Source organism: Heterodontus francisci, chromosome 12 (genome assembly GCF_036365525.1).
Source record: "Heterodontus francisci isolate sHetFra1 chromosome 12, sHetFra1.hap1, whole genome shotgun sequence".
Lineage (NCBI taxonomy): Eukaryota > Metazoa > Chordata > Chondrichthyes > Heterodontiformes > Heterodontidae > Heterodontus > Heterodontus francisci.
The window spans coordinates 46,558,120-46,574,803 of record NC_090382.1 but is presented as its reverse complement, the minus strand read 5'-3'; positions in this window follow the sequence as shown (position 1 = coordinate 46,574,803).

Here is a 16,684-nt window from a genome sequence, read left to right as displayed (position 1 = left end):
ATAGACCCAATTTACTCAGCCTGTCATCCTAGGACAACCCTCTCATCCCAGGAACTAATCTAGTGAAAATTCACTATACTGTCTCCAATCCAAGTATATCTTTCCTTAAATATCGAGACCAAAACTGTGCACAGTCCTCCAGGTGTGGTATCACCAAAGCCTATGCAGTGGTAGCAAGACTTTCTCATTCTTGTACTCCAATCACCTTGTTATAAAGGCCAATATGCCAAGTTCCTTCCTAATTGCTTGTTGTACCTACATGCTAACTTTGTGTTTCTTGTACGAGGACACCCAAGTCCTTCTGGATATCAACATTTACAAGTTTCACGCCTTTTAAAAAGTGCTCTGCTTTTCTATTCTTACTGCCAAAGTGAATAACTTCACACTACCCACATTATACTCCACCTGCCATCTTGTTGCCCACTCACTTAACCTGTCTATATCTCTTTACAGCCTTTTTGTTTCCTCCTCACAGCTTACATTCCCACCTAGCTTTGTAGCAACAGCAAACATAGATATATTACTCTTGTTCTCTTCATCTATGTCATTAATATAGATTGTAAATAGCTAAGGTCCCAGCGCTGATCCGTGTAGCGCTCCACTAGTTACAACAACAGTCTTCTCAATAATAGCCTCTGGGATTCAGCATATGTGCCCAGCTGAGTGGAGCTTGGGGAGGATTGTGCCCCCCAGTGTAGAGTCTCCACAGCTGTCCTTACTATCAGTGTCTGCTCATACTCACTTGGCATGTTGAATCACCAGGTGAAAACTCAACTAACTGTCTAAGCGAACCTACCATTGTACAAGTGTTTGCACTGGTGCATGGCTGTACATCCTGTGATGGTGCACCTTCAGAAGGAATGAGATCCTCTGAGGAGTTGTCTTCATGAATGTCCTGCAAAAACAGCTGTACGCATAAAGGCGCAGGAAGACAAAGGAAAGGGATATGATTTAGTCACGGCAAGGACACAATCTCAACAGTCATCATCCTCAGCATTCTCATAGTTTGGTCATTGAAATACAGTCAGCATATGTGTGTTAAAGATATCTGTAATTCAGTAACCAGCTATCTTTGAGCTCCCTGACTCTCCAGCTCTGACTAAAGGATGCAGATGTGCCACTTATCTCCAGGGCCTCCTGCTCTGCATCTGTGAACTGGACTATTTATGGCAGCCAACCTCCTGTCCTCTACATTTCTATTGCCCTTGCATTTTGCCCTCTCTTCTACAAGGGGCGAAAAAATAGACCTCTGAGCAAGCAATGGAAGCAGCACCTTTGAAGAGACTGATGTTTCGCATTGCATAAGGATTGGGGTGAGTGGCAATGGTGGATGGATAAATGGGGAGGTGATGAAGTTTATAGAAAGTGAAGGCTAGGTGCTGCTGAAAGTTGAGTGGGTGTGAGGAGTAGTGATGGAGAACACTTAGCAAGACAGTGTGAAAGGGGGAAGGGGGTCTTTATGCACATGATGTAGTTGAATCAGCAGATATACCTGATTGGGTCATTAAACAGCTTCCTGCGCTGCATCCAATACCTGAGCACAATGCTCCTGCTGCTCACCTCCTCAGTTACTTTCAGCCAAACCTTCTTGGTGACAGCCATATGTTTCTTCTTCCCATTGCTGGGGAAAAGTATCTCCATTCATCTCCTCCTCCTGACTGCACGCAGCAGTAATTCCAGTGATGTACCATCGAATTTGGGTGTAGTCTAATGTCCACCATCCATCCTGAACACCTTCCAATTTCCATTTGGTCACCTTCCCTTTAAATACAGCAAGATAGCATCATGCTTATGCATGTAGGTTTACCTGGTTTAAAATTCTTGCCTCAAGTTTGTCCAAATATCATACTATTTACCAGTTCTAATTCTATTTAGTACTTGCTTTTACAAGTCTCAGAATTTTACAAAGTGTATCTAGAATGTACTTCAATATATAAATACTGCACATGCTGGAAATCTGAAATGAAAACAAGAAATGCTGGAAATACTCAGCAAGTCTGGCAGCATTTGTGGAGAGAGAAGCAGAGTTTACGTTTCAGGTCAGTGACCCTTCATCACAGACCTGAAACGTAAACTCTGCTTCTCTCTCCACAGATGCTTCAATATATAACCTTTAATTACAATTAACTATTCATAATATTTTCTTGGTCTTGGATCACATTATTTATATGTACTGTCTCTGTAATAACATTTCTGCTTTGTGATTTAACATATATGGCTATATGACTAAGTAATTGTGGCATTAGATGAAATGCCATTGTCATGTTGTCACACTATCTTTATTTCAGTGATGGCTATTTTTCCACTTTGAATTGCAGATGACTTGTGCACAGGAACTATAGCAACAAGGATGCAATCTCCTATTAGACCACCAGATGGTGCTCATAGCAAGACCTGCACAGCCGCAAGCGGAGTAACTTTCCATTTCTGCCTTAAAATGGGGACACAGACAGCAACCTAAAAAGACACCATCCTTTTTGAGTTTACTGTTGAACGATAGTCCATAACTTATAAGATTGTTCTAAATTTTTAATGTTAAAAATGTTCACCAATAAGCCTGCGATACTGTCATTTCAAGAGAACAGTTAACCTTTTAGTAATAATATCCAGCACATTTAATGTAACATTTACAGAAAAGCAGTTACCTAAGTGTATTGCTAAAGGGAGGAAGAGGAAACAAGAGTGTTAGGACAGAAATGTGTGAATGCACAAATAAAATATGGTCTTGTGCCTGCAATTCTTCCCATGTCAAGAAAATGCTGGAGGATCAAGGCTTTACACAAGGAAAGAGAGAAAAACCACAGGGCATATCACACTGCCTGATTCTCATACTCCTCACACCAGCCAATTGGATAGCAGAATTGTCAGAAGCCTGGCAGTATCTCCTTGTCCCTCCCTTTGCTGTGCCACTTGAAAGGGGGAAAGGAAACCTTAAAAAGAGAAAGAAAATAAAATGTAGCAGAGAAATAATTTTAAATGAAAAATTCAACCCCTACTTAAAACAACAAAAGGAAATTGTCTTTGCTAACCTCAACATATTTTGTGACTATGTAATTATAAAATACTAATGGCTCTCCAGTGGTCCAGCTCATAAGGATCTGCTGTTACGAAGACAGGAGCATCATAAAACGTCATGAAAGAAAAAAAATTGGGTGTGGTACAATAGGCTGATTTTCTACTGCCTACTCCACACTACCTGAAAAGATCAATTTTACCCCCTATGGTGCCTTTCAAAGTGGACAGGAGGTGAACAGCCAAATATGGTAGTAAATGTGTAATTATTCCTGTGACACACTATCCCTTTTACACCATGTATAAGGTTGCAAGTTTCAAGTTCGTGGAAGACTTAGTTTGCTTAAGAGTCTTTTTGCTGTGAACATGAGTTAAAAGGGTTGTAAGAAAGCCCAAACTGTAATAAGACCATCTCTTTGAAGTAGTCTTGCACTGTTTCATATTCATACTGACTGCAATTTAACTATAACCAGTCCAGAGTAATCATTAAAGCAATTGCGAGGTGGCCCAAATAAGCACCTGAAAAAAAATGTAAACCACATTATTAACTGCAGCAAAAAACAAATGATTACTTTGATTTGTCATTAAAGTTGAAATTTGACTGGCATTCAGCACTGGTAAGTGAGCCTGTGAATTTTCATGCTTGTACCTGAAAGCACACAAGCCCATTTTCCAGTCTTGTGAAGCTAACAGGTCTGCCACCTCCATGCTCATCATTGTCTCAAACTGGTACCTGTAGTACAGGAGTATCATGGGCCAAATAAGTGTGAACCATGGCATCTACAACTAATGTATAAATAACTTACATCTGTATAGCATTCCTCACATAAAATATATCTGCACACTTTATAGGCAGACAAATAGCCATTGAAAAGCAAAAAGGTAAAATTTGAGAAAGGGTTAAGGATAAAGATTAATGGCAATGTTGAGGTCATTGGTACTTTAAAAGACTTTTGAAGGCCTACAGGAGAACTGTGACTACTCAATTGACCTTTGATGGAGGAGTAGAGGGAGCACAAAATAAGTGGTAATCAAAAATTGGAGGTACAGAGGGTATGGCCAAGATGAATGACTCAGGTTTGTGTAGTAAGGTCATGAAGCGTTCTGAATACGAGGACAATGATCTTGAAGTTGACTTAATTTAAAGAGCTGGAGTAACTTTCAATCTCAGTCGTTCTTCCTGTTTGATGCCCCAAAAATCGCAAATGGGCCCTTTTCCAAAGTTAGGGAATAGAAGTATGAAAAGATAATTGGGAAGAAGGAAAGGGGCATTTAGTGGTAGAAGTATAGTAAGGAGCAGAGAAATGAGACGTATAGATGCATAGAGTTATGCAGCACAGAAACAGGCCCTTTGGCCCATCGTGTCTGTGCCGGCCATCAAGCACCTACTATTCTAATCCCATTTTCCAGCACTTGGCCCTAGCCAGGAATGCTATGGCGTTTCAAGTGCTCATATAAATACTTCTTAAATGTTGTGAGGGTTCCTGCCTCTACCACCTCTTCAGGCAGTGCATTCCAGATTCCAACCACCTATGAGTGAATTTTGTTTTCCTCAAATCCCCTCTAAACCTCCATCCCCTTACCTTAAATCTATACCCCCTGGTAATTGACCCCTCCACTAAGGAAAAAAGTTTCTTCCTATCTGACCTATCAGTGCCCTTCATAATTTTGCGTACCTCAATCATGTCCCCATAGTAGGTAAGGTGCACATTGGAGGGAAATATACTGATGAAAGGATATTGATGTCTAGTTGAAACAATAATACAAGATTAAATTAGCAAGCATTTAGAAAGCCATCAGTTAATGCAAGACAGCCAGCATGAATATGTTAAAGGCAGGTTATGTTTAACAAATTTAATAGTGGTACTTAAGGTTATGGAGAACTTTGATTGGGTGAATAAAGAAAGATGTTTTCTCAGGTGGGGAGTCAGTGTTATGGAGTCATTAATTTAAAATTATTACCAGGTTACAAGAGGGATTTGGGTTTGTTGGGAACATCACATGACAGGAATCTTTTGAGTGTACATCTCATGAATTTCTGTCCATTAATTTCCCAAAATGTATTTTTTTTTACGTGTCCTTCTCTTCACAGGAATATGGAAGCTTGGAAATGCTCCTTAAGTGTTTAAAGTGCAGGCAGCAGTACTTACACTGTCTAACCATTTAAATGAAGGGTGGTAGGCATTTGATGATTCATTGGGATTACTCAGTCAAACACGAGCACAGTGCAACCATTTCCTCCAGGGATTCTCACTTGGATCCGGTTGAGCATTGACATTGGATTTATACAGCAACTATAGAGCTAGTGAGAAGCAGAAACAACTTTGCAGCATTACTAAAATGGTAGAGTAATTAGAATCTCATGTAAATCATGAGATCTACACAGGTGTCAGTGTTTCAACTCGGGATTTAATTAATTACGGAAAATAATTAATAACCCGTCATTAGTAACATAATCAGTTAGACAGATGTTTAGGTAAGTAAAACTGCAAGGTACAAAAGCAAAACACTGCAGATACCAGAAATCTGAAATAAAAAACAGAAAATGATGGAAACACTCAGCAGCTCAGGCAGCATCTCTGGAAAGAAAGAGTTAAGCTTGAAACATTAACTCTTTCTCTCTTCATAGTAGTATCCAGCATTTTCTGCATTTTTTTAACTACAAGTACTTGTCTATAAAGTTACATGCTGAAACAGAATATTAATAACCATTATCCTGCTTACACTCTATGTAAAACATGGTTTTTAAAGAAAGCTTAATTAATTAGCTGACAACAAAACATAACATCAGAGATATAGGGCTGAATTTAGTGCGGCCGTTTAGGGTGGGTATGGTGGCATGGGAGGATGAAGAATCACAGCAAATCCGTCCACCTGGAAATCTGGCGTTGTGATGTCCGTTTCCAATTTTGTCAGAGACGGGGAAGTACCATGGCAGAATTGACACCCCGAAGTGGTGGAAACCTATTTAAAATTGTTGAAATGCTGTTCAACATGAATTTAAATGTAATTATTTGTGATTAAATGAGGGGACAGTGATTTCCTGACTGGCAGGTGGCACTCGCGTACCTTCAGGTCTGCGACTGTTAAAAGCTGGCAGCACTGAGGCAAGAGGCCTCAGTGCTATAACAGAGAGGTATCCTGACCATTGCAGCACAGGGAAGTGGTGGGGGGGGGGGGGGGGGGGGAGTGATTTGGGGCAATTGTTGCTCTATTAATGTGGGCTCTTTAAGGGGATTGTGTGTATCAGGGTTTTGTAAAGGTTTAGGTTGTGTTTGGGTGGGCATTATAGGATTTCATAACTGCTGTGTTACTGTGTATGGTTGTTCACACTGCTGGAAAGAAATGGTGAGCCATCAGTAAGTCTGAATTCTGAAGTACATCAGGCATTCTGCTGAGCAAATAGAGATAAGCATAGTTGCCAAGGCAGGGTCGTCTCTGTATCTGAAGCAATCCAAAGGCCCCAGGTCACCTGGCATGTCATAGAGGGATACAACACTGAAACAGGCCCTTCAGCCCACCGAGTCTGTGCCGACCAACAACCACCCATTTATACTAATCCTACATTAATCCCATATTCCCTACCATATCTCTAACCACCTACCTACACTAGGGGCAATTTACAATGGCCAATTTACCGATCAACCTGCAAGTCTTTGGCTGTGGGAGGAAACCGGAGCACCCGGCGGAAACCCACACAGACACAGGGAGAACTTGCAAACACTGCACAGGCAGTACCCAGAACCAAAGCTATGAGGCTGCAGTGCTAACCATTGCGCCACTATGCCAACCCGTCGTATGCACCCTGTGTTTTTGGATTTCCTTGTCATGTTGAGGCCAGAGGCAGGCCCAAGAGGCAGTTAGACCTGACCTTGAGGCTCCATGATGAGAGTGGCAGCCAGGCCAAGAAGGGCTCACATATGCCAGAGATTCTACAGGATTTGCATCATCTACCTCTAAATGTCTGAGCGACACCGTCAGCAAAGACTATGGCTCTCCAGGGAGGCTGTCACCAACTTATGCAGACTTCTGCAGGACAACTTGCAACCTCTGAGATTTGGGGTAATCCTATGCCAGTGTCCCTGAAGATTACCGTGGCACTAAACTTCTACAAATCCGTACCTTTCCAGGGATCCACTGAGGACATGTGTGGGGTTTCTCAGGCAGCAGCCCACCGCTACATCAAGGAGATGACCAATGCCCTGTTCAAGAGGGCTGGCACTAGAAGGCCATCTGTTTTGGGCCATATCTGGATTCGCCCAGGTGCAAGGTGTAATAGATTGTTTGCATGTGGCCATCAAAGCTCCCATGCACCAGCCAGCCGCCTTCATCAACAGGACAGGCTTTCGTCCAATCAACGCTAAGCTGGTCTGCGACCACCAAAAGCATTTCCTTCAGGTGTGTGCGTGCTTCCCAGGAAGCATCCACAACGCTTACATACTTCGACAGTCCCAGATGCCACAACTTCTCAGTAGCCCCCACTCGCCTTCAGTGTTAGCTTCTCGGGAACAAGGGCTACTCATTGAAGACATAGCTTCTGACACCTGTGAGGAGCCCTTGCAATACAGTGGAGAAGAGGTACAACAATTGCCACGGCTCCACCCGAGCGACTATTGAGCAGGCCATTGGGCTGCTGAAGATGAGGTTCCACTGCCTTGATCGATCTGATGGAGCCCTGCAGTATGCCCCTGCAAGCATCTCATGTATCATGGTAGTCTGCTGAGCTCTGCACAATCTAGCACTGCAGAGGGGGAAGGCCTCGCATGACGAAGGTATTCATGAGTGACACTCATCCTCCGATGAAGAGGACGCAAAGGAGAGCCAGGAGGCCAAACAGCAATGGATAATGAGAACACAGTGCTGGAGGCCAGACATATTGAGTGATCCACAAATGAGGCAAGCGACAATCTCGCAATGACCTGTTTCAGCCACCCTGATGACCACTCACTGAGAATCCAACAAAGGCTTAACTTCATGCGTGAAGTCTCCCGCTTCCTTTCCATCTGTGTTCTCTGAATACCGAGCAGCTGCAATGAGCGCTAGTGCCCATGGGAGAACATATGTTAATGAGATCTGCAATCACACTGACATGATAATGAGGGCTGTGTTCATATTGCGACTGCACTAAGGGGTAGCGTGGAAGTCAGAAGCTCACAATTAAGGAATGTTTGAACATGAGTTTCACACAATGACGGTTAATGATTGGCACAAAAGACCTTTAATTAAACTCCAAAGTATATTTTTGCAACACCAATGAATCCCCAAGTGTGACGAGGTGCTTTTCATAATATGTTTGCAGGTGCTCCTATGCAGTGTGACCCCTTCATGGCAGCTGGGCTGGAGGCAGGCTGCTGATCAGGATGCCCCTTGATCTGAGATGACTTTGGCTGATGTCCTCTTGGTGCCTGAGGCCTGCAGGGCTCCAACTGCCTGAGGGTTTCCTGCACAAGTACAGGACTCTCCTCAAGCGTTGCAGCTGCTGCAGCTGCTGCAGCTGGGCTCATTGACAGAGGGGCTGAGGTGCCGGTGTCTACACTCGGAGTGCCCTGAGGGGAGACCCCAGATGTAGAAGGCAGCCCCTCCTCCTCTCTTCCAAGGCTTGCTGGAAATTCCATGCCCACCAGTGAAGGACGAAGAGCGGGAGAAGTCTCCAGGCTCTTGGACCTTCTCTTGCTTTGCCACTGAATTGAGCTCATGGCCAAGGCGATGATGTACAGGTCCTGGCGCATTTGTGGAATCTGGCTATCCATGAGGGTTGCCAATCCCTCGATGGATGAAGCCATACACTTGTATGCCTGGGACATGGCAGTAGTCATGGCATGGATGTACTCCTCTATCGTCCACTCAAGCCTTACCATGGCCTCTGGCATCTCCGCCACATGTTGCCTAACCTCTTTCTGCAACTCCGGCATGCCCTGTGCTGTCAACACCAAAGGTTCATCATCAACCTGGGGCTCAGCATGGGCATGGACACCCAAAGTCCTCCAACTGTTGGAGACATCAGCTGTCTCAGCCTCAGCCAGCTGCTCAGGCAGGTGTGCAGTGCTCTCACCAGCTTGTGACCCAGATTCTAATGCCGATTGATTACCCACTGAGGTGGAAGAATCTGTATTGGTGGAAGGTGCAGGTGAGTCATGGTATGGTCCTCCACAGAAGTTTATGGCTGTCCCTCTGTGGCTGCAGTCACCTGCAAACGCTGACCTGCATGAGAGATCAGAAACATGTGTGGGTTCAGCTGTACACATCCCGTAATGCCAAATATGCCTGATGTGGCTCTCCATAATTCATGAATATTTTGATGAATGACAATGACAATGACTCTTGCGCAGTGACTCCAGTCTCCCCATCAGATATTGCACATCTGTTCTGGCTCCCTGCCAGTTCTAAGGCGTCTTTCTCAGCATGGCTTAGAGGACGAATTTCACTGACACCAGCCCCCCACCAACCAGTTCTGGCCGCCTCATTCTTGTTATGGGCCTTCTTCTCCTGCAAGAGGAAGGATGAAGAAACTATAAATTGGCATATGTTTCACCATGACTGTTCTGCTACTATGGGCCCCTGTGGGATCTGATATATCTCATAATGACACATGCTGAGATGGGATTTACTGAGGCTGAGCTATGAAGGAGGGTGGCGTGTGTCCCAGATGCAGCCATGCATCTGTCGTGATGTGGTTATAACCTCTCTGCCATCACGCTAGTAGTGGCACCCTCACCATGCCACACACCCTTCCGATTAGGCACATGCAAACCCCAAAAACAGCTTTGGAATGTAGCACTCACCTTGTCTGAACGCAGGAGGTTGTTCACCCTCTTCCTACACTAAACCCAGTTGCGTTGGGTGACCCCACAGCTGCTGACCTTCTCTGCAATCTCCACCCAGGCTTTCTCGGTCAGGTGGGAGAACCTCTTGTCATCGCCGGTGAAGACAACCTTCTGCTTTTCCTTTGCAGCCCGGAGGAGAATCTGCAGGGAGGCATCACTGAAGCGTAGGGCCACCCTTGGTCTACCCTCTGCCATCCTCTCCATTCTTCCTGGGGGGCGTTGGGTGGTGTAGAAAACAGTGCTGCAAATGTTTATGCTGCTTCACAGTACACAGAGCTTCTATTGACTGGAAGGCATAAAGGCCTGCTACCCGACCCGAACCCGACGGGACCCGTGACATGTGTCGGGTCGGGTCGGGTCGCTCTTCTGGGTCCAGCTTTCGGGCTCGGGTTGGGTCGGGCCGAGTCCAGGTTGGGCCGGATCTGGGTCAGGCCGGGTCTGGGTCAGGCCGGGTCCGGGTCATGTCGGACACACACAGTATTAATTGGTCTTGAAAGGTTGTTTAAAAAGATGAAGATTGGATCCACGAGGTCAGTGATTGTTTGGTCACGAGTTAAACAGAAACCCATGGAGTTGTGCCCAGACAGGTTGTGCCACACTGTACCAGTATCTGTATTGCTTAAAATAAACACAGCAATTGCCCGAAGGCTCAGAAAATATCATTATACATTACCCAGACTCCTGCTTTACAGGTTGAAATACTTGCTGCAAGTTTATCCAGTGAGCAGCTGAGATGCAGAGACCAGGAAGGTCCTAAGTGATTAATTATTATAAAATATTCAGTATGTATATAAAAAATATAAAATGATCACTGTCAGGACTCTAGTCTACACACATACAGTACTATACCAGAAGAGTATTAAAGGGGTCATGTGATTCAGGTTTTTAGGATAATGAAGGAAGGGTATTTATGTGGATGCTACACATTGGGTTAAATCCTGGAAATAGAACAGGATGTTATGATTTCAAAATTAAAAAATCACAAGCCATTCTTGAGAAGAGGAGGACATTATCATACAAAGTAATAGACTATAAAATAGAACAACAGTATCCTCAAAAGTGGGCAATTACTTTCCATGAGAGAGATTGTGAGCGAGAGAGAGCGAGAGTGAGAGAGAGAGAGATTGTGCAAGAAAGTGAGAGAGACTGTGAGCATGAGAGAGAGAGAGACTGTGAGCGAGAGAGAAAGTGTGAGCAAGGGAGATTGTGAGCGAGAGATAGTAAGAGAGATTGTGAGCGAGAAAGAGAGAGATTTTGAGCGAGAGAGACATTGTGAGAGAGAGAGAGATTGTGGGCTGAATTTTACTGGCCCCTCGATGCCGCGGGTTGCGGTGCAGGGGCGAGTAAAATGCTGCAGGAAGAGGCCCGCCTCGACCCGCGACATTGAGAAGGTCCCACCACCGCCGGTAATATGCGGCGGGCCTTTCTCAACGTCGCGGGTCGAGGCGGGCCTTGAGAAGGGCCCGCCGCATATTACCGGCGTTGGCGGTACCTCGGTACGGCCCCCCCACTGCATGGCAGTGGCACCACAATTACCAGCCTACCGCCTCTCCACTGACAGTTCCTGATTTTTCGATGAACGAGTAGCCGTCACATGCTGTCCCGTTCACGATCGGAAAAGCAGGCAGGTCCATAGAGGCAAAAGGTTCACTGCAGAAGGTAAGTTCCTTTTCAGGGGTCCCACTCTGCATTCCTAAAGGGAGGAGGGAGGAGGGATTACAGGGGTCTCACTCTGCACTCTTAAAGGGAGGAGGGAGGGGGGATACACAGGGGTCTCACTCTGCATTCTTAAAGGGAGGAGGGAGGGGGGGATACACAGGGGTCTCACTCTGCATTCTTAAAGAGAGGAGGGAGGGGGGGATACACAGGGGTCTTACTCTGCATTCTTAAAGGGAAGGGGTCTGGGATTATTGGTGGGAAAGCTCTGCTGGCATGAAGGGAGGAACTGTGTGTCATCCCTCCGTTAACAGTGTACGCTCTGTGTTCGTGTTTGTGAGGGAGCAATGGCACACGAGGCACCCTGTGTGTGGGGAGAGTGCCAGAAAGGGCAGGAGCATTAAGGTTGTATGGATGGTGGGGGCAATCGATTCAGCTGGTAGGATCTTGATGTGGTCATGCTGTGCCACTCTGAGTGTTGGCCAAGATGGGCAATACCATGGAATGCCACATAGTTGATTCATGAAAGCAGCTGATGTACTCGTCAACACCAATCCATGCCCTGTTAGGAACCTTTGAATACATGAAGGGTTCAACTTTATTTATCACATGGCAATAGGTATGGCTCATCCTACATTGTGTGATCCTCTGCTCGTGAGGATCCGTATGGGCCAGAGGCAATATCAACAGGCAAGTGCGATCCACGTAGAGGCCCCCAGTCGTGAGCAGCAGCCCCCAAGAGGAGCTCGCCATTAAGTTTGCCGTGCATCTACGGGCCCCACATAACATGCCATCGGATGTCACAGCACCAGTGTCAGTGGCGATTGCGCATGTAGAGAGGGTGGTGACACATCCCCCTGCCCTGCTCAAGGATGACCTGCAGCCCATAGGCTCCAGTGGACATCCCATGCCTTTGTTCCTCATAGTGGCAACGTTTCTCAAGCCTGATGCCTCTGCAGCCTTTTAGGGGCCCATCAGAGACATTTGTGGGGTCACACAGTCAGCAGTGCACCACTGCATCAGGGAGATCACCTATGCCCTGCACCAGAGGGTCATCGAGTATGTCCGCTTCAGGACAGACTCTCACAGCCAGGTCCAGAGGGCCATTGGTTCTCTCACCATTGCCAGAGAACCATAGGTTGTAAAGTTCATAGACTGCACTCATGTGACCATCAGCCTACTGCCAGGCTACCACCTCCAGACATCATCATTAAAGGAGCCCTCTCAATCTTGGTGAAGCTGGTATGTGATCACTGCAGGTGCTTGCAGCGAATGTGTGACTGCTTCTCAGGCAGCTGCCATGACACCTGGGTCTTGTGCCAGTCCCAGCTGCCACTGCTGTTCACTGAACTGGCTCAGATGGAGGGGTGGCTTCTTGGAGATAAGGGCTATCCTTTGCAGACATGGCTCCCGACACCAGTGAGAGACCCCACCACTGCTGCAGAGGAGAGATAATGTCAACCACTGAGCTGCATGAGACACCATTGAGCAGGAGATCGACATGCTGAAAGAGCACCTCCAATGCCTGTATGGATAGCGTGATGCCCTGTACAATGGGCCGAAAAGGCCAGCTCCTTTCTTTGCTGCTCTGCACAACTACTCACCCAACAGGGGTCAGGAATGGCATGATGAGGAGAGACATCAACAGGATTCCTCCTCAGACTATGAGGACACTGAGGGCCTACAATATGAAATACGCATGGGAGGGTAGATGGCACCCAGGCTCTACACGCAGGGCTAGCAGTGAGGTAGGGATGTACGGAAGTGGCTTATCAGACAAAGGCTGTCTGCACCATAGGAACTGACACGAGCTCTGCAAGCCACACATCACCCTCGCTCATCTGCTGTGCACCAGCCCACATCTGCAGCATCCCTGTGTAAACCATTAGAGGCAGCAGCTGACTGAGCCAAAGTCCATTTCATTGCATCCGTGGAGATGCTCATGAGTAATGGTGGCATGGCAATGATGTTATTGCATATGTTGGCTCTCCTGAAGGGTCAACGGTGCAAAGGGACGTGACATTGACACTACGTGCTGGCACACATCATTCGCAGAGAGAAAAGGACACACATGTTGGTGAGGAACATTTAGTGAAAAACGTATTTACATTGCTGTGACACCCGTGCATTCCCATTTGTATCAGTGTGTTCTCTGTAAACCTCTGTAATACCTTTTATGGTGTATTTAAGTTTCAAGTCCTGGAATGTGCAAATTTAAGATTATTCACCCAGGTGCGGCACGCCTACAAGAAGGAATGTTACACTTGAGTGGGAGAAGAGGATTGCAACTTCACAGGACACTGGGACACAGCAGGGTAAGTATGAGGCAGCAAAGCGGAAAGTGCTGGGGTAACTCAGCAGGTCAGGCAGCATCTGTGGAGAGAGAAGCAGAGTTAACTTTCAGGTCTGTGAACTTGGACAAGTTAACTCTGCTTCTCGCTCCACAGATGCTGCCTGACCTGCTGAGTGACTCCAGCACTTTCTGCTTTGCTGCCAGATTGACAGCAGCCCCATTCTTCAGCATCAGGTAAGTATTTCTTTGACAGCTGTCAGGAAGCAGGTGCTGGGACGCTTAAAATAGGGCCCCAGCACCTGCCTTCCAACTGTCAAAACTCTTGCTGTGCCGAATGTCCCGTCTCTCTCCATGTAATATGGGGGGGTGGGGGGCGGCACCCCAATAAAATTCAGCCGTGTGAATGAGACAGAGAGACAGATTTTAACTCTACATAAGTGAATAGGTTTTGAATGAGTTAAAATCTTGCCCTGAGCTTATGAACAATAGCAAAACTTGTTCAGGGAGGAAATTCCAGAGTTTGGGACCCAAGTTGATAAGTGCAAGACAGCCAATACTGGAGCGAAGAAAGTGGGGGATGCATAAAAGAAACAGAGTTTTCGGAGGCTTCTAGGGTTAGAGGGAGTTTCAGAGATAAAGGAAGGATAAAGTCATCACAGAATCACAGAATTGTTACAGCGCAGAAGGAGGCCATTCAGCCCATCGTGTTCTGCACTGGCTCTCTGAAAGAGCAATTCACCTCGTGCCATTTCCCTGCCTTCTCCCCTAACCCTGCACATTCTTCCTTTTCATATAACAGTCTAATTCCCTTTTGAATGTTCCAATTGAAGCAGCTTCCACCACACTCTCAGGCAGCACATTCCAGATGTTACAACAAGGTGAGAAAGAGGTCTTGGGTTGCCTTTCAGCCTTCACCTGGTCTTAATGTAACAGGGTTTAATTTTAAACACACCATGCTTTTAACTCCCCCTTGGTGAATCCTTGTTCACTGCTTTCCAATTATAAGGCAAAGAAACCAGCACAAACAGACTTTATTACGTTTAAGGAAGAAAAGTTGAAATTTATTAAACTTAAACTCAAACTCTAATTCAGTTAACGCCTACAGACACACGCTGCGCCCCACACTAGCATGCATACGCGATACACACATGCAAATAGAAACAGAAAAGAGCAAAAGAAAAATAATATGGAAAGGTTTGAGGCAATATCTGAAGAGTTGTTGTTACAGTTCTTCGAGCTCACGGTAGAGTCCTTGATTATAGGTAGAACTTGCTTTTCATTGGGGTCCAGTATTCTTCTTCAACCTTATTCACTGTAGGAGACTTTTTTCTCTTGGGGTTCATGTATCTTCAGTGGATTCAGCAGCTTGTGAGAAAGAGATGTGCGAAGACAGGAGAGAGACCTTCTCAGTCCAGGAGCAAACAGCTTTCTGCCCAAACTGTTTGTACAAATTCAAAAGACTCAGGTTGCCCAGCAGGTTAGTCATGTGACTAGCTGGTTTGACCATGTCCGTTTGTGCATTCAGCCATCTTATCAGTCAACCTGGAATGCGAGCTCCCCCACCTGCAACGCCGGGTGATCAAAAGTCCATTGTGGATTGAACGTGTCAGGAAATGGCTGCTTTGTCCTTCCAAACACTGTCTGCTAATATGCAAATGTCTTTTCCAGCCACGGCTGATCTGTTCAACAAGTCCTTTCTTCACTCCCGTAACAGTTTAAAATAAATGTTCATGACAAAATTAATGTGTCCCATTCTTGACAGGTGGGGGCCTAGCATGACACCTCCACATCCAGCGGAATTTAATGCGATTTGAGAAAAGCATTAAAAGGGTCGAGTAAAAAATGTAAGGTACAGAAAAAAACATGCATTTCTCTCATTCATTCCCAATCATTCATAAATCCTAAAAATTATTACAGCCTGTCTTCTCTTGGTGCCAGTGCTGCTTTAATTGCCCCCTTTTTGGCATCCCAATAAACATGTGGTTCTTTTTTTGGGGAGAAGTTTCTCTTCTGTTTGCCCATTTCCATGGCTGCCTAGGGTCTTTGTTCCTGATGAGGTAATTTTAAAAAAAGAGTCAGTAGTGGGAGGGTCTATCCTGGACTCTTTTTCAGTGCTTTGCTGAGTCACGCAAAGGCTTTTGACTTCAGGGGATGGGTGGTTCACTTTTTTCTGACTGTGGGGGAGGATTCTTTGCTAATCTGCCCTTTGTCCTGCCTGCAGGTGTTTGTGCAGACTCTACTGCACTGCCCTGTGGTACTTCGACTAGGTGAGGCATCACCCTCATGGTTTTTCTGCTCCCTAGAGGTGTTTCTTTGTTTCTGCAGTTTCCTGTAAATGCTGTTATCAACTCTGGTGGAGTGCTGCTAGTGTTTGCATTTATGTCGGAGGATGTGGGGTATAACTTTCATATTTTTCGGGGTTGGCTGACCGGACAGTAGGGGTTTCATCCAGGATTCTTCTCGGACTTCCTTTAACCTGCCCTCTTGGTCACTTTTTCCCCTTCTCTGTCTAACCTTTTACCAATCTTGTGCCTGCCTGTCCCTTTTTAATCTTGGCGGGGGTGTCTTACAGTTAACCAGCCCTATGATGGAGGGTCCTCCTTGACAATATTGAAAATGCTGGTCCCTTTAATTAAAGAGGACTCATTTCAGTGTTAATAGAGAGCAGGTGATGCTTATTATAGTTTTGTATTTAAGGGCTTGGTTTTTGCTCAGTGGGGGAGGTGCCTCTGAACAAAGAGTTAGTCCAGAAGGAAAGAATGGGAACTGATGTTTGGACTGAACTATGAATTGCCAATGAAACAGTTGTGGATGAGACACTGTTGTTTGCTTCCTCATTTTGGTGGCTGGACATATGCCTGTTTAATGCTCCTAACACAGGTACAGGATTTAGGGGTTC